This window comes from Poecilia formosa, unplaced genomic scaffold, assembly GCF_000485575.1.
Source record: "Poecilia formosa unplaced genomic scaffold, Poecilia_formosa-5.1.2 Scaffold169, whole genome shotgun sequence".
NCBI lineage: Eukaryota > Metazoa > Chordata > Actinopteri > Cyprinodontiformes > Poeciliidae > Poecilia > Poecilia formosa.
In genome coordinates, this window is record NW_006800108.1 from 896443 (window position 1) to 918448 (window position 22006).

At 37.2% G+C, this 22006-nt stretch overlaps 1 long non-coding RNA gene across 1 annotated transcript; it reads right to left on the bottom strand.

The window, feature by feature from the left end:
- Positions 1-491: 491 nt before the first annotated feature.
- Positions 492-22006, bottom strand: LOC107837713 (uncharacterized). The gene is made up of 4 exons (XR_001663750.1): positions 21997-22006; positions 7694-7704; positions 5030-5033; positions 492-588 (listed from the first exon to the last, which is right to left on the bottom strand). It is a non-coding gene; the product is annotated as an uncharacterized LOC107837713 (long non-coding RNA).

Here is a 22006-nt window from a genome sequence, read left to right on the forward strand (position 1 = left end):
ATTGGATTTGACCTTTGAGATACAAAGGTAGACATGGCAAACTAACGTTAGTGTGATGATTTTTTTGAAAAATCAGTGTTTTCACAGCCAAGCTCGTTGTTTAGGTTTTGTCTGTTTATATAAAAACTGCCAGAAGCTTTTCGCAAGGCCCTCAAAGATTTTGTCAATTAATAATAATTTTTGTAACATAAGAATCCAGAAAGCTTAAACGTATTCTTTAAAAAACTAGAATTTTTGTATGGATTGGAAATGTGCTTATCTGTAAACAGGATCTTGGCTTTTATTCAGTTGAATGATTACATTATATGGAAATTTAGCAATGAGATAGTCATCATTACGGCTAAACTGATAGATTGTTGACAGGTTTGGAAATTAAATCAGTGTCTATGAGGTCTCAAGAATATGCTTGAGACCAGTATGTAACACTGGTCAACAACCTAAACATCGTCTGTTTTAGGGTAATTTTGATGTGCTATTTCCAAAAATCACATTGGTTTCGCTCAATCAGGTCAACTTTCTGAACTATGGAGCAACATGAGCATCAAAATGCATGACTTGTTCTCACATGTGGATCAGTTTCCTGAGGATCTGGGATCCTGTGATGCAAAGTTACGGAATAATGCATTAAAAGTTAAGTTGCATTAAAAGTTTAATGGAACTTTTAATGCAAAGTTCCATTAAAACTTACATTACAAGTCAAAAGGGTGATTATTTACAGCAGGCGTGTCAAACTCATTTTCGTTTTGGGCCAGATCAAGATCATTAATTATCTTAAAGGGCCAGTTGTGCCAGAATGTATTAATAAAACCTGCTCACAAACTGTTAAAATATCAACAAATTCTTAGAATTAAATAATATTATTGAGCATCTTTTCAGTCCCTTCAGGATTTTGTGATACTTTTTGTGATTTGTTTTTTTGCAATAAGTGTTTGTGGTACTAATTTGGACATATTTACAATATTTGCACTTATTTATGACAGTAAATGCGACTTTTTATTACTCTCTGTATAGATTATCTACTGTAATCTGACATCATTTTGACATTTTTTGAGAAAAATCTTCAATAAGCTCCCAATTATATCTTAGCGCAAATTAAAGTGCGGGAATTTGTTGATTTTGCGTGAATTTCCATAATAATTCTCAAGAAATTACAGGGACTGATTGATATAATTTGGCAGTAAATAGATAAAAACTGCATTGATTTGATTGCTAACATAATATTTAAGCACATTTAGTGTTTAGTCTAGAATCTAGATAGATATAGTGATCCGTTTTAGCCCACGGGCCTCGAGTTTGATGCATGTGATTTACAGAATGATACTCATTCATGAAGACTCCTTCATATTCATGACAGGTTTTATGTCATGTTTATTACATTTTCAAATAAAGTGTTACCAAAATGCTTTACAATGCTTGTGTTGTGGTGGATGATGATTATGCCATCAGTCAAGTAGATTTATTGGTAAATGGCTGTGCTTCTAGACAGAAGTCATCAGAAAAACATGAAATTTAAACCTCTATATTGGTGATGGGGTGAACTCAGTTATGCTCTGGAGAGCATAGTTTGGTCTGCTTGCAAAATCTGGAGTAAAAAGGTGCCAAAAATCAATACAAAATATTTCTGCCTTGTGATCATTTTTTCATGTGATGGAACATTTCTATCAAGAAACGAATGGCCGCTTATGGCCTCATCAGCAGAGTACAAAAGGTCATTTGATGGTTTGGTGATTAGGAAAATTGTCTACATCATGTGTTTTGTTTTTGTTTTTTGTTTTTCAGACCGTATATCTTATTTTCAACAAGAAAAGGTTTTGAACTAAAAGATTGCTCTCCATAATCATAGCCATAAATGGGGGAATGAGTGAACGTCTGTGTGAAAAATGGTTTTCTGTCTTTTTACAGGAGTTTCACAGAGTTGTAGAAAGAGTAACTCCACTGGTACTCCATGTATAAAAGCTGCAGAGTTCTGCTGGCCCATATTAAAGTCCATATTAAAGTGTACAGTTCCTAACATGGGTTTACTCAAACTGTTGTGAAAAACCAACTACCCTGCAAAATCTTAAAATAAAAGCACTTAGTTGTGACAGAATGGACATTAGAAATAATTAAACCCCACCCCTTTTCTTATTTAAATTGAAGACTTCTGTTTGTATAAATTATTTTTAAGCTGCACTTCTATTCGGACCCAGGGAGGCATTAAGCTGTCGTTACAGCAGTTCGCCACCAGTGGGCGCATAGAACACAGAGAGCTCTCCTGACTCAGCGAGCCAACGGCTGATCAGCGGAGGAGCTAACGGTCGCTCTTCTCCGTGTTGCTAACAGATAAATTCGCTCTTCTCCGTGTTGCTAACAGATAAATATAAATTAGAGCTGCTATTTATATTAATTGTCTTGTGTAGAAGAAATGAGCAGAAATGAGCTAAGGTGAAATAACCTGATATTTGAGCAAACGTTATGAATGAGTAATTGCTTGAGCCGATGGTAATTCAACGGCAGTGACTGCTGATCGGCGGAGGAGCTAACTGTCGTTCTTGTCTGTGTTAGCAGTTAACAACAACAAAACCTGCGAAATTACACTGATTAGTTATTAACCTGGCAACATAGTCTGTAATGAAGCATCTAAAGAAAAGGTTTGTAGGTACGTAGTAACATCCAGTTGTTGATTACATGACTTGTGTGATGTGTGAAGTGCTTACATTGCAGTTTTGCGAAATACACTAATTTATTTACAGCTGAAAAACCATCTAAAAAACAATTTGATTTTTTTTTTCAAAATTGACCTGTTTCTATTAAGCAAATTTAGATTTTTTTTTTTTTTTTTTCAAAATTGACCTGTTTCTATTAAGCAAATTTAGATTTTTAATTCCAATTTGTGCAACTCTAAAGTCAATGGAAAAGCAGCTACAGTTAATATGAATGAGCTACTCCTTCTCAGAAAGCATATTTTTAATGTCACTTGTATTACCCGCTTTAAGGTTGGGGTGCAATTTACTGTTTATAAGGTAATCTGCAGATATTGCTTTGGTAAATCGCTTCAATATTCACGTCAATCAGTGCAATTTCCTCCAACATGATGGAAACTGCTTCTTTTTGTGTGATTGAGCAAATTCTGAGGGGCAGAAAAGACAACTAGAAATCATGATAACAGAAAAGAACAAACGCACACTCAGACATATACATAAAGAGAGAGGGAATGAGAAGTATAATCATCTCCAATCAAGATGTTTTTGATTTACTGCTTGATTTGTCTCTCCCATCAGCACCTGGCTCTTGTCACAGTGGGACACTGAGGCTCAGTGGCAGCAGAGGCAGACGTTGATGCATCATTATCTTTTCAGCATCTGCACACACAAACATTTCCTCTTTTGAAGTAATAGTACTGGCACACAGACACAAGGTTTCTCTCAATGTTTCCTGGTCACTGGCTCTAAAGTCAAACAAATAGCTTCTGTTTTAATTCTGCAGCCACAATAGAAGGTTTTTCAGGGATATTTTAGTGTTTTAAGGTAGATTTTTTAGTGAAATGAAGGAAAGAGCATTTCCGACTGATTGAATGTCCACGTTTGTACTCTATAATTGACGTTTTCTGTTCATTTTAAGCTACATGATTGGAGGTATGTATTTTCGTTTGCAAATAAACTTAGCAACCCATGCTGAATAAGAGTGTTATACAAAGATTGTGTTCATAAACTTGATAAAACCTGCATAGAATCAAATTAATAAAAAAGCAAAATACACAAATGTTGATACAACCAGAAAACCACTACGTGTTTTTTAAAAAACAAAATTGTTGTTTACATTAGGCAAATTTATTCATGTAATTTCAATTTTAAGCAATTTTAAGGTCAATCGAAACAACAACAAATAGTAAAGCGCTAGTCAGAGACTTTTTAAGAACTTTTAACTGGTAAAGTTAGAAATACTTGACCGTGTTCATATTCTGAGAGACAAACTGAAGAAATGTCAAGTCCTTGGCTTTAATTAGTAAAAATATGTGAAGTCTTTTTTATTAGAAATATCTTCAGCTAAAGCTGATTTTTACTCCATTTCAGAGCTAAAACTTATGAACTTCTCATCATTTATAATTGTTTTCCTAAAGAATCACTTCCAAGACAAATATAATGTTTAATGAAATTTTAATAATTTTACCTTTATGTTAGGTCACCTGTGTTAAACTCAAGGCCCGGGGGCCAAATCTGGCACACTGTAGCTTTGTATGTGGGCCTCCAGACTCCAAATTGCATCAATAAGTTTCTCCAGTTTTTCAACAAATCCACAAAAATCACACAAAATCAACACATTCCCACATTTGTTGGCCAAATTGTGGCCAACTCAATTGGCCAAAAAGATTTGGTTTAAGTAACTGCTGCCTTAGCCTTATTTGATGTCAAGTTACAGTCCATGACCTATATGGCGAGTGATAAAAAGCCATGTTTAACATCAGACATTAGCACAAATATCATAAAAATTCCTTACAAATATTGATTTATCTTTTTTTTTTTTTACTTAGTGAAGGATTTAAGCACAAGTTCCACCACTAAAAAAATCATACAAATTGTTTTTATGAACATTTTTTTTTTTATCAAATTTGGATGCAAAATGTAGCTAAAATAAAATTTTGACCAGAGTGTTGCCCTTAAAGCAGCAGCCAACTCAACCTGGTGACAGCAACCAGCTAAAGGCATCAGAAGGGATTCCCCCAATATGTGTGATCGTGTCTGCAGCCTTATGTTAATCAATGCCGTTAATGTAGCAATGAATTAGTAGTTTAGATGTCACGGGATGCTTAACACAGCTGATCCTTACCAGACATCCACGCACACACACTCAGCCCACAGGACCCCTGGGGACCACAAGCAGACATTGTATAGGAGGCTAATTATCGCAAATTGCTAAAGTAGTGGAGAGGGTGTGCGTGTGCGCACGAAGTCACAGCTGCTCCCGGTGTCAAGCCATTGATAGATGAGAGATAGAGAGAGTGTTCATTTACTGCTCCGGGACACACACACCCACGCACACACACACACACCTGACTGCTCATTTATTGGTCTAACAGATTGGTCTTTTGTTGCACGGTCGCCGGCTCACGCTGGCGGTTCTGCAGAAGTTCAGAATACAACGCTCTGGGGAAAATGCACCCTGTTGTCAAGCGTAAATGCGGTAAACGCAACCGCCAGGACTCCTATGAAATTTGTGGTCATAATTAGGAAATAACAGTCATAATAAGACGGCGATGTGACAATGAACAGACGCGGGGCAGAGCGCGGGGAAGTGTGATGGATGGGATGATATGATTGCCTTCAGCTCTGACAGCAAGAACTCCCTTTGCAATCACAGCAGCTCTGTGTTTATGAGGAAATTCTCACATTGTGCAAAAGTTTCTTTGGGTAACAATGGCCAAACTTTTAATCTCTCTGCATTGTTTAAGGTATAACAATAGGGAAAGTTTATATGCAGTCTTCAAAGATTTTGTACTCAGAAGGTACACAAGGGAATATTCCCCCATTTCCATGTTGATGAGTGCAAAGTTAAGGGGTGAATACATTTAGCACAAACAAATATTCACAAATGCATCTCCATTCTCTCTAAATCAAATCTAAACAACAACATCAGGGTTGTTTGTTGGAAAAATGCTTGATTCAGCTCATCAGGCTGGGACTCAAACCTGTGACAACCGCGTCCAGGACTACGGCCTCCCTGCATGGGTTGTGTTTTACCCCTTTGCCATCACTGCAGCCCATTCGTCAACTTCACAGAATTACTAATTACATCAAATATTTTAAATGTATAATATATACAAAAACGTTTTGTTTAATGAAATATAAAATAAAGATGAATTCATTCTCAACTTTCACCTGATGCTGGTGTCGCTTGTGCATCAGATTTAAAGAAAAAAGAAACATTAAGTTAGTTGACTGTAGCTTAGCTTAAGATAAAATGATACATGGAGACCTGTTCTGACGTTCTGCTGTGTGGATGCACTCCTGTTCATGGAAACGCCGGGATTATCTCTTTATCGTGAGTTAGATTAGATCACGTGTCAAACTTGAGGTACGGGGGCCAAATTCGGCCCACCACAGCTTTTTATATGGCCCTCTAAGACTCTAAAGCGACACATAAATAGAACCGTCACGATAACAGTGTACTTAAATATTATTTTATCAATCAATTCAACACAGTTTGTATCTTTTTTCTAACAAATTGCATCAATTAGTTCCTCTAATTTCTTGCGAATCATCGTGGACATTGACGCAAAATCAACAAATCCCTGCACTTTTTCACACTAATGCATAATTGTGAGTTTATTGCAGATTTTTCGCAAAAATTATGAAAAATATTGGATCAAAGTGATGGTTTACTACCACCTGCAGGTGGCAATATTTCTTACTTCTACTAAATGTTACAATCCATAATGATACAGCGAGCAATAAAAAGTTGCTCTTATTATAATACATAAAAACACATATTTCTAAATTACCACCATAAACACTGTTTTATTGCAAAAAGCCACGAAAACAAACACAAAATCATGGAGGGACTGAACAGATGTTCAGTATTGTTTAATCTTAAGAACTTACCTATATTTTAACAGTTTAACGGGTTTCATCAATACATTCTGGCACAACTGGCCCTTTAAAGAACATTCATGATCTTGACTTGGCCCAAAAAGAAAATGAATTTGACACCCATTAGGAAATAAGAAAAGGAGAAAGCCTCAAGTCAAGCATTTATACTTGGATACATGCAGTAAAAACAAACGATGATCAAAAACGTACTGTTTCTAAATTAATTCAGCTCAAGTAGAATGAACTGTAGAGACTTTTCAAACACAAATTCGAAGTAACTTACAAAAAGTGAGCTGATAGACAGCAATGTGATGAAAACTGATTTCAGATCCACCAAGCCTTTGTTCTCCAGTGGAACAATGCAGGTCGCCCGACGTCCATCCATCCTCCTCATTCCAGCGTCCCTCCATCTTCTCATATCGATGACAGGGCCACAGCCTGAAAGGCACCAGCTCATCTGCTTTAAATTACCTCTGATCCGCACACACACCTGCACCGGCTCCACGGCAGCTGTTTGCGTGGGCGAAAGCCGAAGTAGGGGTGAGGGCCTCTGGGATCGGTGTCGGGGGAACGCCCCTGACCCCGGCCGTACAGATAAACGCCACATACACACACACACACACACACACACCGTAGCAGGGTGAGAGCAACAGAGGTGTGAAATGAGCTGTAAGGCAGAAGGGATATTAAGCTGCCACATGTGTTCTGTTTACCATTCTCTAATTAACCCCCAGGCTGTCTTATAGACTCCACACTCACACACACACACACACACGCGTGCTGATGCTATCTTGCCAGGAATAAACTGGCGCTGAACATCATCAAAGCTGATGTTGTTGCTCTTGTTTAAACTGGAAACACAGGAGAATCTGAATGCACACAGAGAGCCATCAAGGATGGGTTTGAACCTCCGGGTTTGATTTCTTTACCAGAGATGCTGCTCAAGTGGAACGCTTCACATCGATTCCCACTTTCTGAATCAGAGTCGGACTTTGGTTCAGAAGGTGGGAATCGATGTGAAGCAGTCCACTGTCTCTCCACAACCATACTGGGTTTAGTCTTGGTGACCAGGACCAAGACTAAAAGGCTTTTTACACCTGCTAAAATGTGTAAAAAAAAATTTTAACTAAATTATTGACTTAGTTATATTGACTTAAAACAAGCCTCTATATCTTGCTGAAATGTTACTTTTAAGTTAGTGCACCTGAAATGATATAAACCAAAATATTTACAGTACAAACTAGACCAGAAATACTTGGTAAGATGTTGTGTTTTTACGGTGATAATATATTTTAAAAAGGCTACAATGAAGTAGCTACTTTTCCAGTATCGAAATTGGTTTATTTCGCAAAACCGCATCATTCAAGTCACATGATCAACAACCGGATGTTGCCACTGGCGCAAACCACGAAGAAAACGACAGGAAGTAGTTGGACGATGTGACAGCTGACCGTACTGTCACACAGACCTGAATGGTGATCGTTTTTTTTTTGTTTATCCTTAACATTAGTTTAGATATCAATTAGTGAATAGTTTACATTTTTATTTTTAGACTTTTTAGTTAACTATTTGCATTGCACACATTTAGTTAACTTTGTCAGTACTTTATATTTTTGTTAAATGCAACAAATTAATTTCTTTGTTTTGAGTTGCCAGTTTCTTTTGGAGCTGCTGGAGGGTCACAGAAGAGCTCCAGCTGACTGACGTCCTTCTATGGCTGGAAAACCTCCTCAGCGGGTTATTCCATCTGTTTGCCAGGGGACGAGGAAATTTGGTTGTCTTTAGTTTAATTTGACCATTTCTTTAAAGTTTCTTCTATTTGGTAATGTCATTTTTATGTTCATTTAATTTAAAGATTTGGTATTGTATTGATTAGTATTTGTTTAAGTTCTTGTATGTTTAATTACCCCTTGCGTGTCAGCAGTGGTCTGATCAGTTCCCCTCATGTCTTGTTTGTTAGGTCAGTTTTGTGCTTTAATTCTTTGTGTTACCACCTGAGTTGTAGTTTATGTTGACCTCAGTTTTGGGCCCAGTTCTTCATTGTTTAATTATTTTTGAACTTTTTTGTAATAAATTGAGATTATTTTTGGATTCCATCCAGCGTCTCTCTGGCTGGTTTATGTAAGAACCCCCACAGAGGACGACGACACAGCATTTTTTTTAATGACTCACCACGCAAACAAACTTATTTACATGTGATTTTAAGTGAGCTTCTTATTTAATAGAAACACCGCAACAGAAATAGTTTGTTTTCTTTATTAGCAGAATACTGACAAGGTTTTGTGCACAATTGTAATGAAAACACAGATTTCTGGCATTTCTACACTGTTAGTGAGGCAAACTAAGAGTTTTCTTTCAAATTAAGAGCTAATAACAAAGGTAGAACATCTTGTAAATGTAAAAATTAAAACTTTGATATTCTAAATATTTTTAAGTTGATTCGAGATCATTTAAAACCCAAAAACAATGACAAAGCAAATTTTACCCACATCCGGTCTGAGTTACTGTCGTATCAGCCGTTAGATGAGATGTGTGTGTGTGTGTGTGTGTGTGTGTGAGCGTGTGTGTGTGTGTGTGTGTGTTAACACAATCAACTGCCAAGAGAAATCCACTGACCTTCTAACAGAGTAAATGAAGAGAAAAGAAGAGGGCAGACGCTCATAGTGTTCTGTTTGGAAAATGCTTGTTAATAGAATAGTTAGTGTCACACAAACCAGTGCAGAGAGAAGAGAGCAAGTCTAATTAAAAAGAGCCAAGCAGAGAGGAATCTGATAGCTGTAGTTCGGCCCGAAGGAGGGGAAAAAACAAGAGATCATTCAGTGGGAACAGAGATGAAAAGACAAAGAAAAGTTGAGAAAAGACAGAATACCTAAGAGAGGAACTTGTATCACAGAAACAGATAATCAGGAGTTTACGGTTGGAATTTGATCTGCGATATTTTTTGCTATTTTTGACATGTCACAACCCCCAAATGTGTCGGTTTTCAAAATGTTTTAATCCTGATTGTAACGTCTAAACCATGCGTATACAGCCAGAAGAAAGTTTTCAAAAGCCTGGATACATACAATTATTTGTGTTTCAAGTTGGGATGAAGGAAGCATTAAATGTCTATCGACTTGTTGTGCTATTTTAAGTAATTAGACTATAACAATGCTATCGCTGTCGCTAACAACAAGCTAGCCCATGTTATTTCTATGTGCTTGGATCTACTTGTAAATAATTAATTTAGCTTCTGTAAACCCAAATTCATGTTGAGTCATACTGCATTCCTACAATGTAGGTCAACCATTCACAGCGATTTACAGAAACCCCATTAATAACATGGTATCTTATATTTATATATGTCATATGTTACTTAACATATGAATTCTTGTATTTCTAAGTAGCTGTCCAATAAAATATCTGAAAATATTATTTAAACGATCCGATCCTCGCGACCGCTGCAAACTCTGGCATTGTTAGTTTCCACACTTCCTGTATTTTAGCCGTAGATTGTTGATCCACTTTTCTCCTCTTTTTTCTGTACATTTTTTATTTTTATTTTTTCAAAATTAACTCCCTTGTGACCAGCTACCTTCGAAATACAAAAAATTCATGTATCTTTCTCTCTATTAGAACGGTAGGAACAACCGTACATGACTCAGACTTTAGGCATTTTGAAGCCGGATAAACAGAAATAAGCAGGCTGCATTTACTTCCTGCCCTCCATCTGCATTACGTGACGTCGGTACCACATCATGTACAACCCAACAATCGTCTCCAGAAACTTTCTCGCTCAGCAATTTAAAGTTGGGACAGTTAGGTTTTGCAGCACCTTTTTGTCATCAGTGTTATGATAAAATAGACAGAGCAATAAAAGACAGTCCAGAATGTCTCCTTTGTTTTGACCACACACAAACACCATTAAATGGGCTCTCAAAGTTTAGCCAGCAACACAGATAACTGACAGGAAAGAGTAATTTGTGTTACTGTGATAACCAACAGTAAAGGACACAAAGTGAATTATATTATAAGCCCAACAAAGGCCAAGTACACACTCACACACACACTGATGCGGTCTTTGTCTTGTTTCCACCGTCTTAACTCTCACATGTAATTAGCCTCACTCTCTCTGTCCGTCGCAGATACCGATAGCACACAGGAAGGGGTCAGTGTGTGTGCGCGCATGTTGGTACGTGTGTGGGGGGGGGGTCAGAGTGTCTCAAGGGACAGGTTATGACAAATAAGATTAATGTGTCGCCTATTTCCAGACTGGTGCACTGGCCTTACACACAAACACACACACACGCGCGTCACATAAAACACATACATGCCTCCCTGATAGCTTTTTCTCTCAGGAGAGGGTCCATATGGGGACTGGAGCAGGGTGGGAGGGTGTGTGTGTTCATGTCTGTGCGCCACACCAGGACGTCACCTCAGTGTCCTTTTCTTTGTTGTCGTCTCAGCGGCTCCGTGTTTCAGGATGTAGATCAGAATCCTGTTTCTGCTCCGTCGTGGCTTTGAAGAATTTGACACTTTTTCGTCTTAATTTACACTTTTCTTCTTTAAACAAATAAATATCATCTGTAATACGTCACATGTGGAGGCCAGATAGAGGTCACATGTCCATATTTCATCCATGCGTTCAAAAACAATCAATAAAACATGTGCATTCTGATTTTACACACAAAAAAACAATTTAACCATTTTTCTCTTCCAACTTTCTACTGATGTGTGGGGTTTTTTTTTTTCTCCAAATGATAAGACTGGAAACCAAGAATTTGGACGACCAGTTAGAGAAACCGACTGGCTGTCAAGCCCATGGGAAAGTGGATGAGATGAAAACCCGAGCAAATAAACTGAGGGACGGTTGCCTAGAAACGCAGAAATGAGCACCTAAGAAGTAAAACAGGACACGAAAAGGATTTTACTAATCAAAACCTAAAACTTTCCAGCAGGAGATCAACCTAAGAAATACAGCCAGAGCCACAATAAAATGGTTCAGAGTCAAATAAATGTTCATTTATGTTTTCCATCCAATTTAACTGAGTTTGAGCTATAGACAAATGTAAAAATGTATCCGTCCTTTAATTGTAACAAAAAATGCAATAGGTTTGAATATGAACACATTTCAGAATCCAGATATTTGTAAATAGTTTTGAAGACCATTATTTTCTACTCTGCTTTGGTCTAGTAGACAAAAACTTGCTTTTAGTTTGTGTGTTTTAAGATTGCAAAGTGAGCACTGGACCTTTCTGCTACACTAAAACAATTAGAATTAAATAAACATTGCATGCAGTCGCACAGTTGACTCCAGAGACGGAGTGTTAAGCTTTAAAACCCTTTTTCTTGCAGACACATTTTAAATTGCCAGCCACACGACTCTCACTGCCTACAGACTGCTGGGGAATTATTTAAACTGCTGGCAGATGTAGATGTATGGGACGCCAGCAATGCGCCTCTTGGTTATTGAAACATTAGACTCAGCGTGAGGCTAATAGAGGAGGAATCTGGGCTGAGCTGTTGATTTGTTTAAGCATTTCTCCCGCTGAAAAATCTGCTGCTAAAGTTTTTTCAGTGTTTCTCCACACAGAAACAGATTCCCGGCGAGTTCCAGAGCCGCATTAATGTTTCCACTCAGTGAAGATGAGAGCGATCGTTCATCAGTATTATGTTGGCGTTTGATCCGCCTCGTGTCAAATGCTGCAATCCGCTGTAACAGTTTGAGGGGAAAAAACTCACATGCACGGTTTTCTTCTTCTGGAAGAAATAAACACCAGGTTCTCCGGACACAAAGTGTTAAAACGGATCCAAAATGCAGAATAATAAGAATTATGTAGTGCTGTTTGCGATGCTTACATTTTAATAACAAGCAGACTCATCTGTTTAATTTTTTTTTGTTTGTTAAAAACACATTTGCACAAAATGAAAAAACAAGGTTGTTCAGTTAAAACGGATGGTTGTAATTACCATAGAAAAACTTATTTGTATTTAAAATTTTAAGTTAAATACTCAGCAGGATTAGTTTGATTTAAATGTAATTTATTTCCCATTTATTTGTAAAAAATAAATTAGTTAATTAACTAACTTAATTGAATTGCTTCAATTGGTAGCAAGTAATTTAATTAAGTTTATCCAACTTAATTTATTAAGTTAACCAACTCAATATATTATGATCATCTAACTCACATGCATCAAACTTGAGGCCCGTGGGCCAAATACGGCCCACCATATCTTTATATGTGGTCTTAGTGTAGACTAAACACTAAATGTGCTTAAATGTTATGTTATCTATCAAATCAATGCAGTTTTTATCTGTTTACCGCCAAATTATATCAATCAGTCCCTGTAATTTCTTGAGAATTACTATGCAAATTCACGCAAAATCAACAAATCCCCGCACTTTTTTTTTTTTGCGTTAAGATATAATTGGGAGTTTATTGAAGATTTTTCTCAAAAATTGTCAAAATGATGTCAGATTACAGAAGATAATCTATACAGAGAGTAATAATAAGTCACATTTACTGTCAAAAATAAGTGCAAATATTGTAAATATTTCCACATTAGCACCACAAACACTTTTATTGCAAAACAACAAAAATCACAAAAAGTATCACAAAATCTTGGAGGGACTGAAAAGATGTTAAATAATATTACTTATTTCTAAGAATTTGTTGATATTTTAACAATTTGTGAGCAGGTTTTATCAATACATTCTGGCACAACTGGCCCTTTAAGAGCATTAATAATATTGATTTGGCCCAAAACGAAAATGAGTTTGACACCCCTCATCTAACTCAATTCATTAAGTTGTTTTTTTTGTTGTTGTTTTTTTTACTGAATTCAAGTTGGTTTAATTTTACAAATTTAAGTCAATCTTATTCAAATCATTTAGTTTATTTCAAATAAAGGAGGAAATTAATGAAGGATCTCCTTTTTTACCAGGTTTTTTATTTGAGAGTTACACAGGAAAGTGAGTAATAACAGAGGGACGACATGCAGCAAAGGTCATCAGGCCAGAATCAAACTCGGGTCTCCTGAATTGTGCTCTACCGCCGCGCCACCACGGCACGTCGGATGATGCAGGATCTGCCCCTGGTGAGGCTTTTCGTCACCATGTCGGACACGGCGTTGAACTTAATTGTTTCAAATACACGTTTGAGTGTGCACTCAGAGGTTTCCTCTAAAAATATACATTTTAGAGAGCAGCTTTAGCTTTTTCTGTGAAATCCGTAACATCCCAATTAGCTTGTGATGTCCCTCAGGGATCACTTCTCGGATTCTCCCTTTTATTTTATCGATGTGTAGCTCTCACACAAGTTTACGATCTATCAAAGTAAAGCATGGTGCCAGGATTCCCTTGAATGCTGAGAAGATGTTAAGGGACTTAATGTTTAAAGTGTAACTTTGAAGACTTTTGCCCTTTTTCAGAAACGTTGGAGTTGTCATAAAGAAAAATTTAACCTTTAACAAAGTGATAAATGGTGTCTATATGAAATTATTTAGCTGCACATCATGGTTTTGATTTCAAAGTTGCACATGCAGAGTAAACCTCTAGTCACTGAGTCTGGGTTTAATTTTTAAAATCAGTTTCTTGTATTTTGTGCGTTAAAGTGGTTTCAGTTCTTGCATGTGTGTGCAAGCTTTTGTTCCTGCCTGTATGTGAACAACTTTGTCGGGCCCAGGGGTAAAATGTTTTCCCCTAATCACCCGCTGTGTATTTTTCTCCCCAAGATCTGAGCCTGTGCCCCCTGCTGGGGCCATGGCTTCATGTGTGTTGTGTCCTCCCAGCATGTGGAAGCTGCAGAAATTCAGAGAGGCACACCAAGTGGGAGCTATGAAACGCCCCAAAGGGATCGAAAAGAGTTGCAAAAGGGCTGAAAAGCGTATATTTTAGATATCGTTGTAACTTTGTTTAGTATTATCTTGTTAGCAGCTTAAGTTTTGAGAGTTGACCTGCTGGAAAAGAAGAACAGGAAAAAGTTGTTGGGAAAATAACTAAAAATGGCTGAGAAAAGAGGAATAAGGGCAGATAACGCGCTTAGAGCTAAATGAAAATAATTCTGTGAGCTAATTGGATTAATAAGAAGCAAAATTAATGCTCTGTAATATGGAATATGTGCGTTTGTGTGCGCCTCTGCAAGACCAGCTGATGCAAAGAATAAGCAGCGATATTTGAAGGAGCAGGGAAGGGAAGAAAGAGAAACCCTCAGGGGGAGCAGAGAAAAGACGTCCCTCTTCTATCCCGGTCTGAAAGTAATTGGTCCAGGATTAGAAGAGATTATAAATAAAAAACAAGAGAAAAATATACAAAGCTCACCACAGGTCTGGTTTCCATAGCAATGTTGTGCTGTGCAACAGTGCAAAAGCAACAGGGAGAGAAAATAAAACCAGTTGCTGCCGTGATCAGCAGAAGGTCACAGTAACAAAACAACCGTACACTCAGGGGGACGATGAAGCTCGTTTCAGAAAATTAACCTGTGGCATTCACAGCTTTTGTTAACAGCTTGTTGACAACAAGCAGCAAGATGTTTGGACAGCTTGATGTGACAGTAGCTGCGTTTGTATCACAAATGTGCACAAATCTTTGTCTACGTTCTGTTAACGTCAGAAAAAACACAATTTCGCATTTGCCGTGTTTCCAGTAAATAGGAAATTAAGTTAAAATCACCCGTTAATAAACGTAGCATCATTAAAAACAATGAGCGATGGGCGTAAACAGTTACATGAGATTATAGCCATAAATCAGCCGTGGCTCCAGCGCTCATCGTCCATCAGACGTCAGAGGAAATGTTGTGTTTCAACACGTTTTATGAACTCTCATGGAGCCAGCTGCACTTTGTCCCAAAAACACTAAACCAAACGATCATCATCCTCCTACTTCCTGTCATCTTCTTTGTCATCTTCACCAGTAGTAACATCCAGCTGCTGACTTGCACGATGTGTAAAATGTGTTTGCATTACAGTTTTGCAAAATACATTTATTTTGATACGCCTGAAAAAAAAAAAACATCCTAGCGCAAAAACTGTTTGTACAAAAATATGATTTTAATTTAATTTAGTTTCAATTAATCAAATTTAGCTTTTTAATTTCAATTTGCACAATTCTACAGTTAATGGAAACACAGCTAATGAGAACTAAATCAGCAGGCAAGCCAAGCCAGATAGATTAGTCCAGTGTTTTTCAACCTTTTTGAGCCAAGGTACACTGTTTTAATTGAAAAAATCACGAGGCAACCAAAAATGTAAGCAAAGATACTCTGTAGCCGCCTATATTAAATTTATAGTCATTCTTATCAAAGGGTCTTGAATAGGAATCAAATAAACACAAACATTGAATTTATCATATTTTACATTTCTTATTTCATATTGCACTTAACATGTCCACTTCAAAAATACACCTGAACAGCGCCACAACACTGTGGTGTGTGATGCATGAATGTAATAACATTCATGCATCACTAATTCTCTTATTTTAATGTAAAATGCTCTGTTCCTACTGCCATCTAGTGGTAATAAAATCACATGATTACGCCGCTAGTCACTACTACAGCAGAGACACTCAAACATGGCGTTATTTGCAGATAATTTAGTCGTTTTCAAAAAATCTTTTAAGACCAATTACCGTATTTTCCGGACTATGAGCGCACCATACTATAAACCATACCTTCAAATTTTTTGAACCCGCCTCCTCCACGGAAACTTACCAGCCTCACCGGGCTACAGGCCGCTGGTATCTCTGCCGCTCTCGGTTTTCCATAAGGACCCAGCAGAGGGCAGCAGAGGGCTGCGTCCTAACAACTGCTGGATGTGGACGCAGTTCGTCTCCAAATCCGGTTTTGTTCACGCCGAGTTTACGTGCAGCGGCTCTATTTCCCTCCTGTACTGCCAGATCGACACTCCTCAACTTAGAAGCTGCATAATATGAGTTTGAAAACATTTCTCCGCACACATGCTGCTAGCATGTGTTTGTTCTAACTGAAAATCAGCACTTTCTTCTTTGATTTCCAATTTTGACTTCCAATGATTCACTTCCTGCTAAAGCGCCCCCTGGTGGTTGAAGAAAAATCCACACTTTTCTGTGGATTTTTCTTCATGTGGCTTTTCCCGCATGTTCAAGGTGTAGGAAAGAAGTAGCAGCTTATAGTCCGGAAAATACGGGAGGTGAAATTGGATAATTTCCACGGCACACCTGACGATCACTAGTGTACACTAGTGTGCCGCGGCACAGCGGTTGAAAAACACTGGATTAGAAGATCATTTTTAAACCAGAAAATGAAGACGGTGTTGCTGCTCTGCCACATTCACATCCATTTAAATCCCTTTTACTTCTCACTCCGTTGCTCCATTTGGATTCAGAAAGCCGACTTTAACCAGTCTAGACGCCTAAATACTGACATAGTATTTAGGCAAGTCGGAGATTGGATCTCCAGACTTGTTTCAGATATATATGAAAACAGTGAGAACTTTTAAAAATGCCTTGCAGCTTTCAGAGTAGGAATCAGATTTAATTGGTTTGCCTTAATTACAAAAAACAGTCAGCAGTGAGAAAAACTTATTGTGCACAGCAGCAGACAGAAAAATGTCTACAAGATCTTATTCGAACTAAGAAAAACAAAAAAAGAAAGACTGGTTAGGACAGACATAAAACACCCTGAAGTCATCACACAAGATGGAAAAGGAAAGAAAACTGTAAAGCCTCAATCATTGCAGAGACGTCTTCTTGTTTCAACATCTGCTGTTAATTAAAAACAGGTTTTCTTCTTACAAAAGCAGCTGATGCTCTGATCATAGTTTCGCTTACGGCTTCCCTTCCAGCTCAGTTTATACATTACAGCACTTGTACAAAAGCTCTAACTTTTCAGATGTTTTCTTTTTTTACTTTTCCCCTTTCGGTGTCATTCAGCTGCCTTATCTTTGAGCTCGACTTCAACGCTTCAAGCTTTCCTTTCCATCAGTCTTCATTGATCAAACTGAGATATCTCTGTTTCCTCTCTGTTTCATATCTTGACAGCAAGCATTAGATGTTTAAATTTTCTGAACTTTTTGATAAGTGGATGGGGTTTTTTCTCGATCTGAGTCAAAGGGAATCTTTGGTTTATAGGTTGAGTTATAATTTTATGCTGTTCAGTTCATTAGGGGCCACTTTCTGGTTTGAGGATCTTTTCTTGTGACCCAACTGGTGGAAGCCTAATATCTCCGGACCGCTAATGATCTTTGTGAGATTTAATGAGCGAATCCCAATTGAAATTAGACGCATGCATCCCTGTGGTCACTCTCAGCCCATCCAGATGATCATCACCACCGCGTTTAAACGCCAGAAAAACACAGAAGCAGATAAATATCCCTGTTGCTCTGAAATTAAAGCTCCTTCACACCTTAGAAGGCTTTTTGCTTTTAAATAATTTGATTCATAATGGATCAATAATGAAGGCATTTCAGTGAAGGCCTCTGCTTCTCTGCAGAGCGAGGTAAAATATTGAAGAACCTGCTTTTAGGAAGATTTGTCTGGGGGAAGGAATTGTTTTTAACCCATTTATTAACTCTCAAGGATGTGCATATTTTTCCAAAAGCGCCGTCATCACGACAATGAAATGCAGCTTACAGGGAGCTGTGGTGTTTGGCAGAGCGTGGCAGTTTGGTGATTTAATTAAAAAAAGAACAAAACATTTTCTGTACTGGAATGAGGTACAGAACGAGGAGCATGAATGTAGACAAAGGTAACGAAATAAAACAAAAGTCAAGGCGTCAAATGAAAGGATTTGAGAAGGAACCAAAAAGATCTGGAGCGCCAATACTGAGACAGAGAAATCATAAGGAGAAACCAGATAAACCAACCAGGAGAAACGTGATTCAGCTGTGCAAGAAGAACTAAGGGAGGAGACTAACTACCAGGAGCTGAAACTAAACTAAAACAATCTAAACAAAATTAAACTAAACTAAAATGATCTAAATTAAACTAAAACAAACTAAACTAAAATGATCTGCAGCCAAAGTTTAAAACTTGACAATAATCAAAAGAATATAAGTCAGTTCAAAAATACTTTATCCCAGAGGGAAACTGAACGTCATTTTGCATTTTTATTTTTCAGAGTCGTAGACGCTTTTGCCTGTTTGCAAGAAGAAAATCCTGCAGCAGTCTGTATTACAGGGCATCTAACAGAGCCTCTGACTGAAGACAGTATAATGTTGTATAACAGTCTCATGAAGAGGTTAACCTTAAACAAGTTGCTGGATATTTGACCTCTATTCACAAAAGAAATTCATAATTAAAATGATCAGATGTCTAGGACGTAAACTTCTGACGAATATTTTTGTTTAATTTTTGATTATACAAACGTCACACTTTGTACATAAACTAAATTGATGTTGGCAGAATTTTTAGAGTCTAACTAATACCGCTGTTAGTCCTCACAAAATATGCTGCTTATTCCAGTTTTATATTTGTAAATTTGGCACCTTTAGACATTTTTTTTATTTATACAGAGAAAATATAATAAATTTCCTTGACCTTTTCAAAGTAAACATACGTGGTGCCAGGTTGTAGCAAAAACATTTTTACTAGTGAAATGAACTATTGTTTATATGAACTCATCATTTAACACTTTAATACAGTGTTACATTCATTTCTGCTATAGTTCAGACTGTTAAAATGCAAGGAAAATAAAACTAAAGTATATTAAATATTAAGATTGAACTGATTTAATGTTCATGTTTTTATTTAACAAATATTTTTGTTTTCTGAAGTTATAGTGATCTTTTTTACTGCAGGTTTTCTTAATTGTCTGTCTGTGTTATGATTACATAACCAAAGGATTGTTGGTTGAGATCATTCACTCAGAGACGCACATGCACACACACACGCACACACACACACGCACGTCTGTTCTTTCTCCCCTTTATTCAGCCAGATGTTCATGCTAACATCTCAGTGTAAAATCAAGAAAGGGAAATGTTCTTAATTATCCAGCCACCTGGATTGGGTGAGCAGACACACATTTACGTACAACCACTTATTTTATCCCTGCAGAATATCTTGTAAAGAATATTTATTAGCTTTATTTCCTAAGTTCAATCGTGCAGTTATGTCAGAATTACGATTCTTACTCTAATTGTGCAATTTGTAAGGACGTAATGAGGAGAAAAAGGCCCATTCACATTTCCATGCATGATTTTCAGGTAACAGATGTTGTCCTTTTTAATTATAAACAGCAAATTAAGACATTGTCATCAGTGATGGGAAAACAGGCCAAAAGCTGCACACACTCTCACACAGACACAGTTTTTCTGTTATCGCCTGTAGGGAAAGTTGCAGCTTGTTTGGAAAAGCTCTTCAGAATCAGATTGAATTCAAGGGTTGCTGCAGATTCGGGTTTTAAGCCGTTTTGGTTGTGCATAAAAGGTTTTGATTCTCCCACACTGAGCATTTTTAAATCACGATTTGTGACACTTTCTTGCATAAACCATACATTTCAATTTGGTTCAAGGTCAGAGCTGTGGAAAACACATTCCCAAAGCTTCCAGAAACTTCTTTAAATGTCTTCTAGAGGAAAGTTTTATGAGTGGAGAAGACAGCGACTGAGCTGTCTGGCTACAGTGACGGTTTGAAACTGCCAAGCATGGTGGTGGCAGAGTCATGATGTGGGACTGTTTCCCTACAGAATGACTCCTCCAAATTCTTCCAAAGCATGAAATGGTTGAAACTTGGAAGCAAGTGGATCCTAGTCTAATAGGACAATTATCCCAAACGAGCATCAATCTGGTTCTGAAATCGTTAAATCCGTTTCTGGAATGGCTCTGACCTGAAAACTTTTGAACATTTATGCACTAAAAAGCCAAAACTAACCAGTTAAAATAAGGTCTACAATTCCTCACAAAAACAGTAAACAAATATTAGGCATGCACGATGTTGGAATTTTGGTCGATATCCGATATGCCGATATACTACAACTCATCTCCCCGATAATCGATAAGAATACCGATATTTTTTTTCCTATACCTACTTACTGAAACTATATGCCTTTCTCTACTGTGGAGTTAAAATGCTGCATTATCTTTCTCAATCTAGCCTGTTACCAAATGCTAAAAAGGAGGCTGAAAATGATGAAACACTTTCAACTTATTATGTTTAATGTCAGATTTACTCATGACCTTTGCCCTCTCTAAGACACTCAAACTGTGAAACTTTGACGTTGTGCTGAGCTGCAGGCATCATCATCACTGGTTTGTCAAATAAAAACAATGGCTTTTATATCATTAAATTATTTTGAAGAAATGGCTGATGCCCGATATTAAATTTTACAGCTAATATCGGCCGATACCAAACCGATAATATATCAAATATCAAAAATTACAGGTAGAATGAAAGTAGCAACAACAACGTTGATGATTAAATTCAAGAGTTTTCCACTTAAAGTTTAATGAACTTTTATGTTCATTCCACACCAAAAATAACAAATCAATAAAATCTTAATTTATTACATATTTATTCTCATGAGCAGCATATTTAAACTTCTGACCAGCAATAATGTTCAGTGCAGTTTTTCCATATTTTAAGATAAACGACTGCAACAGTGCAACACAAAAAAGCAATAAAGATTCATCGTGATGTATTTTTGTAGCTGTGACCTTATTAGTCTGCAATTTTGTACTTTTAAGCCTTTGCCTTTTAAAACGAAGCTCATGATTGGCAATTTCAATTTCTTGTTTTTCCAGAAATAATTAGATCGCCCTAATGTGACGTGTAAAGAAATTAGATAGATAACAACCTAAGAAGATATTAATGCCAGTTTGGGAATTGAAACTTTAGCAAGACAAAAGACAAAAGAGAAGAAAAAGACAGAGCAGAGGAAATGGGATAAAAGAAGGAAAGACAACAAGAAAAGGGGGAGAGTTAATCATTGAACTTTGTTTACAGCAGCTGCAGCATGCAGGGAATATCATCTAGTCTTGTAACCAGTAAATATTGCAGCTCCTGAAGAATGGAGCTGTGAGCTGGGAAACTGTTATTGCTGCAAGATTTGCCCCAAAAGTCAGGAGGCCTAATATCTCTGTCTATCAATAGGCAGAAGGAGTCAGCAGATTTCAGCTTTCAGAAAATGAACTTCACCAGGTTTACAGCAAACGCCTTCTGGAGAGAGAAAAACTGAAACAACAGAGACTGACGGCAAACTTTTAATGGAAAAAAGAGGCACAAACAGAGGTTCTGCTTTATCAACGCGCTGCTGTGGAACAAATCAGGTCTGCATCACATTTGTCTTCTTGGTCGTTCATAAATTATTAAAATGACTCAGCTGTTTAAAGTGTCTTTTGTACGTAGCACCTTTAAGGCAGTTTCAAAGACATAAACAAAACTCAAAAGGACGCAGGAAATAAAGCCAGAATAAAAGATTAAAAGCATAAAATCAATTTGAAAATATGAATAAAACAATAAAGCAAAACCTAATAAAACAGAGCAGAAG